This window comes from Wolffia australiana, chromosome 17, assembly GCF_029677425.1.
Source record: "Wolffia australiana isolate 7733 chromosome 17, ASM2967742v1".
In the NCBI taxonomy this organism is placed as follows: domain Eukaryota; kingdom Viridiplantae; phylum Streptophyta; class Magnoliopsida; order Alismatales; family Araceae; genus Wolffia; species Wolffia australiana.
Window position 1 is genome coordinate 2,850,159 of NC_135851.1, and position 6,484 is coordinate 2,856,642.

Sequence of the window (6,484 nt, forward strand, 5' to 3'; positions counted from 1 at the left end):
AAAGTAGACGATGACAAATCTGCCAATGAACGAGTGTAGGACATTTTGCCTCAATCTCTGAAACGTACTCGGGGCGCTAGAGAGCCCAAATAGCACAACGTTCCATTCAAACAGGCCATCTTCTACCCATCTCTTGGCCGGATGTGGACTTGGTGGTGTTGGCTACGTAAGTCTATCTTTGAGAACATGTTTGCACAGGCTGTCTGATGGAATAAGTACTGCACACAAAGTACGGGAAAATGGTACTTCGCTATAATCTTGTTGATGGCACATGAGTCGCAACACATAGGCCATGTCCCATCTTTCTTCGTCGCGGATAATGCGAGAATGGTGACAGGCTGTGACTTTCTCGTATAATGCCCTTGTCCAAGAGTTCCTTCACCTGGCAATACATCTCCTTGTATTTTACTCGATCTATCTAGTAATGCGCCAAGTTCAAGAGCAAAGCTCTAGGTACGAGGTTAGTTGCGTGCTAAATACTACGCATGAGTGGGAGCTCGTCGGGAAGCTTGTTAGGTGACACTCTTGAAGCTGGCCATGAGTTCATCCAACTCAGGCACATCGGGCACGTCGGGTGCCCATGGCAGTTCCTTCGAAGGAACATCTCAAGTGAGAGCGAAGCATACGCGTAGGTCGTCACACTCCAGGTTAAGCTCTTGTTAGGATATACAGTCGTTGGTGACCAATGGGGCTTTCAGGGGGGGGGGGCCCAGGGTCAGGAAGGTTAGCACAGGCAGAGTAAGCACTCGTACAACTGGATACCAAATCAATCGGCACTCTCTATACATGAATGAGCGCGGGTTCCACAGTCCTGAAATTGGGACGTCATAATCATACAGCCATGGTCGTCCCACTATGATGATGCCACTCTACATGGGTAGGACGTCACATAGCAAGTGCTCATCATAGGTGCTCATCATCAGTGGTATGTGGCACTATGATCGTCCAAAATAGTAGAAGCATCAATCCACTATACGTTGTGTGCGGCCGGATGTGGCGTGAGTAAGGTCGAGTTTGGCTGTGATGTCTTTAGGGACTGCATTGATGCAACTCCCGCTGTCTATGAGGAGCATGGATGTGCGCCCCTCGATCTTGACATACAAGTAGAAGATCACGGTGTAGTGCACAAGGTGGGGTGGTGTGGGTGCTAATGGTGCTCTGGGGGGTGGTAGTCTGACAGCAAGGGTAGGAGTTCGTGATGACGCAACCCCCGGTGCTGCCATGGGCTGATGGGATGGAGACAGTCAAGGTCCTGATGGGTGCCGTGAATGGGGCAGGATGCTGAACTCTAGGGATGTCAAGGTAGGCAGCGCCACGCTGAAAACAAAAGTTCTCTATGAGTGAGACGGGTGTCGGAACATCGAGAGTAATCTGTATACATTCCACTATGCTATAGGCCTGGTCTAGTGTCGTTGGGTTCTGCTCTAATACTTAAGCGCCTCATTTGGGACAAAGGTGATGCACGAAAAGTGCAATCTGAATCTTGGGCTATGGAGGAAGTGATGTAACACGGTTCGCCGAGGATCGCCGGCCAGTGTTACACCACAAATGAGAACTAAGAAAATGCTAGATGAAATGAACTATGGAGATGAAAATCTGAGAAATCAACGACAAGTAAAATTAACGTGCAGAACAAGTACAATAACTAGTTAAGTTGGCGAAGTTTGATGCGGCACAATCGACTTCCCAACATCCCTTTGGACCAAGTACGAACGCGTGAAATGAGGGATAGATCAAACTATCCGTGAGTGTCCAACGTTCCCCAAAGGAACTAATGAACTACCACTAGAATGGTATAACCTATTTACTCTCGCTAAGGTTTTAGACGGGGATTTTGGGGTTCTATCTCTCGAGGCATAGAACAACACGAGACAATACTGAAAGAGAATAATGATCTGCTAACGGAGGGTATGTAAGCCTATGAACCTGGCAAGTTGACCCAAGAGGTGCGATGGCCGACGGCGTTGACTGGTTGACCCCAGAGTGGGGATCCACGAACAGGCCGCAGGCGTGTCCTTCAGGTGTATGGTAGGCGTGAGCTTCGAGCGTAGGCGCGCCTGAGGACACAATGCTTGAAGATTCTGTGGTTGCAGTCTAGGCGCGTCGGGGTACCAAAACTACCAAGGGTGCCGGAGTGGTCCGTGTCATATGGAGAACAGGAGACGCGTTCACAGAGACTTGGCGCACAGGAAGTCCGCAGACGGGAGCGTAGAGGATGGAGCACGGACGTAAACAACGCACCACAGAAGCGTGCCTGGCGGGGATGCTGCGCGCGGTGCGGTTGTCTGGCGCAGTCGTGCGGTGAACGTGTTCGAGGCAAGGTGCACAAGGGGAAGGGTGATGCGATATCGCCAAGGAGCCAAGGCCGGAATGCGCGCAGGCGCGGCTTGCGCGTCATCACGCAGGGGTAACGCATGGTGCAGTGGCGAAGATTTTCTGACGGCGACGATTCCATCGGTGAAGAAGAGTGTCGGTGCTACAAAGATAACACAATAGCTAATTTCTGAGAGTTCTTGAGTCGTAACTGCCGGTGAAAGGAATTCTTGCAAGAACGAAACCAGTCTTCTTGGAAAAAATGTGGGTTTCCCACGATGATGGTATGTGGAGAGAACTTTGCTCCCACGATCTCGACAAATCAAGCTCTAATGAAACTAATTCCTGAATCGAAGGCTAATAAAAGAAAGAAACAACAATACGGGATTTCTTCTCAACCAAGAGTCTAAACATCCTCTTGGGCATGCATCCTTATATAGGGGTACGGGCATCCCCATTCGGCATAACTTGAGAAAACCGTCTCAACACGAGCAGTTTTCTCCGTTTCAAAAGAAAGAAAAGAAAATAAGCGAGATGGACGAGGCCAAAACATGAACGGCCTGGTCCATAATCCACGGATGAAATTACACATGGAAACAATAAAATAAAGAAGAAAATACGCGTGCAGCGTCGGACTCTATTTAGAATACTTGAACGCGGCGTCGCGGGCATCGGCTCGAGCGGCTCGGTGTGGCTGCTGGTGGTGGCCGTCGTGCTATCGCGATGGTCCCCCATTTGGAAGCGGCAGTGCGTGCGGTGTTTGTCAAAATCCCAAGTGTAATCACCTACACTGCGCTTGCCCTGCTTGAAATCCATCCACTTTAGGAGGAGTGGTGTCATATGGAGCTTAGGGATATATGTATCTTTAAGCTTTGTAGACATATCTTCCCAAGTGATCGGTGGATTCCCTCGTCGCCTTGCGGAATCCTTCTCGTTCTTCCAGAACATCTTGGACTGACCTCCAAGTCTAGGCTTAGTGCATGAGACGCACAGATCATCGTACATACCATACCATTGTAACTCTCAAAGTCATACTCCTAGTCCATATAATCCTTTGGATTCTGCATGTCCTCAAAGACGGGAACCTCAATTCGGATGCTCTTCCAAACCATGGCACAGTGTGCCTCTTGTATACAATCTCTATCATCCTCATCATAGTGATGATGGGCTGGCTGATGTCGCCAGACGTCCTAGGGATCATTGAGGTCTCTCGGTTTTGGTGTCGGTGCTAGAGCTAGGGTGGAAGGGGCAGAGTAGTAATCCTATGGGCCGGTAGTCTAAGCGGCATGTCTACCGGTCTTGGCACTGGCCACGTTGGCTAAGTATATAGGTCGTACTATGTCGGGGTATGTATGGCGCCATAGCTGTAAATGCAGTTGGCGGGGCAGCGACTGGCGCTGGGATGGTGTATGGGTCTCGCGGCGCATAGGTCGGCGCGGGCGTGTAGGTTGCCGCCAACATCTATGTTGGTAGTAGCGTGTGAGTCGCTTGTGGTTGTGTGGAGGGTGCGGAAAGCGCCCCATGGTAATATTGTGGTGGTGTTGGGGGTGTACTATGGTTGCAGCTGTTGCAAGCCGTAGCCACAACCGATCACTACCGCAGCCAAGACTCGCGGGCGTAGCCATAACCCGCGACCGCAGCCACAAGCTACGGCTACGACACTCGCATCTGCAGCCAGCTAAGACTGTGGTAGCCGCAGCCACTCGTAACCCCAGCCACAAGCCACGGCCTGTCGTGGCCTCAACCACGACAATAAGTGTCGTAGCCAGTCGCGCCCCAACAGCAAGCCACACAAATGACAATTGATGCCACACCCGATCGTGGTTGTAGCTGCCACCATTCATGGCCGAGCACCAAAAGATATGTCCTCGCCAACAAAAGCTACGACTGCAATCCCCATCCACGGTCGACTGTCGGCAACGATCGCCAAAGCTGCTAGGCCAACGTCCGCCGCTGGAAGCTATCACCGCGCCAACAATAGCCGCGGTCATTGTCCACCACCAACCGCCTCCAATACCAGGCGAAAGCCACCACTACAGCCATAGTTGCACCTGCCTCTGTAGTCGTAGTGCAACTGCCACCACGACTACAGTCATTACCATAGCCGATGTTACAGCTACTGCCATCACCGCAATTGCAGCCACAACCATAGCCACCACTACAGATGCTGGCGTCGCCGCAATCGCCACCACATTAAGAACAACTATAGACACATCTGCAGCTACACTCGCAGCCACTGTTGTAGCCACAGCAGTAGCAGGAGCAGTAGTCGCAACAACCACCGCCACAATCGTAGTTGTAGAGGCCACAGATGCAGGTGCAGCTGAAGCCGCAGCCGCAGCCACAGCAATTGCCATTTCCCATCTCTGTCCCCGCTTAGCCGCCTACCTGCACCGCCGCCTACCTGCGCTTGCCTCCATCCTTGCCATCGCGCTTGCCACCAAACCCGTCGATGCACCTACTTGTATTGCACCTACACTCCTCACTAAGCCCAACCGTGCTACCACGCCTACCTGTGCCACACCTACCTGCCACATCATGCTTACCCGCATCGCCAAGCATACATAGTAATAAGCCTAAATTTGGTGTATAAAATATGTCGTTATTTTCTCTTTTAGATGTGCAATAAAATTTATCATAACCTTTAATCACTAAATACTATGTATAGAGCAAGCAAGGGGTCTAACCACTGGGAGGCACTGTCCAAGAATTTTTATCCGATCTCAAATTAATTAATTCCAGAATAAATGAATTATGCATTTAATAGGCCATAATTGTGTTTAATTGTGTTTTCAATTAATCAAAATTAAGCGAAGCCTTAACTTTGATCTTAATAATTTCAATCAATGCACTCTAGATAGGATATTTTTTATTCTTATATAATATGAATTCAGATAACCAATATTCCAATCAAGATAACGTTTGAAGACAATTTTTATGTATTAAATTAGGGAATTAATAATCAAGAAAAGGCTTTTAAAGTTGGACTTAAAGATGGATGAAGTTTTGGATTTAGGTTTTTATATATTTAGTTGAATTTTTTAAGGGCAGGTACATTAAATAACCTCGAGACAGAAAGTGGAAGAATTTGGAGGAAAATGTATTAAAGTTGAAATTTTACCTTAATCTAGAGATCTAAGATGTTGAATCAGATGAAAATCAATGAAGAACTAAGGATTAAGAGTCAGATATTGAATCAAAAACAAAATGCAAAGCTAACGCCATTGAAATCAACTTCAAGGGCATGTACATTTTGCCCAATGCATGGCATTTTAGAATCATGTAAAAAGCAATGTACAAACTTACAACTTTGAATGATGAACCAAGATGTGTCCACTTCCAAGGCATCACATGTGTACTTCCTTGCCATAATTGGGGAGTGCTTTTAAAAGTAAAATTTACCTTCTCCCAATCTCCATATAAAAATCCAACTGTCTAGATTGTAAACGGCAAAAAGGCAAACCTACCCGCAATATTTTTTGCCCAATTGGACAGCTAGATCCCGAGATATCACCTTTTATTGGCGATTATTCTCAACCATTTGATCGTTTTATCTCTCCTCCACATGGTTGCCAGCTAAGCAAAAATATCTTATTTTGACCCTCTAGAACAATATCTTTATTTTCTCAACCTTTAGATCGCGTGCTGCAGTCTTGGGCTGAAAACATTGCACCAAGATTTGTGCAATAAAAATAATAATAGAATAGATTTTAATTAGTTGAGAAAGTGCCACGTCGCTCTTCCGCTTTGCTATAAAAAAAATCAATACAAAATGCCACATTTTTTCTTTTCTTTAAAATAAATGCATACAAAATCGATTGTTGCGTGCAATCAATGCGCATGGCTAATTGATTCCCTGTGTATTCTTCTGGTTTCATAAATGCATGCGGATATCGATTCTCGGCATGCATTTATTGCACGGAAAAGCCAGATCAAAATAAAAAATTCAGCTTACCTTTCTCCTCGCCGTCCATGCCATATTATTTCTAGGCTAATGATTTATTCACATGGGATCGCGGACTGTGATGCCAGAATGAGCCAATATAGAATGAGCCAAAATTCGCCCGAATTTTGGGTGAATGACGTGGATCCCACATGATTTATATATATATTACTTTTAAAAATGCCAAATCAATAAAAAATATATTTTTTAATTTCTAAAAATTATTTC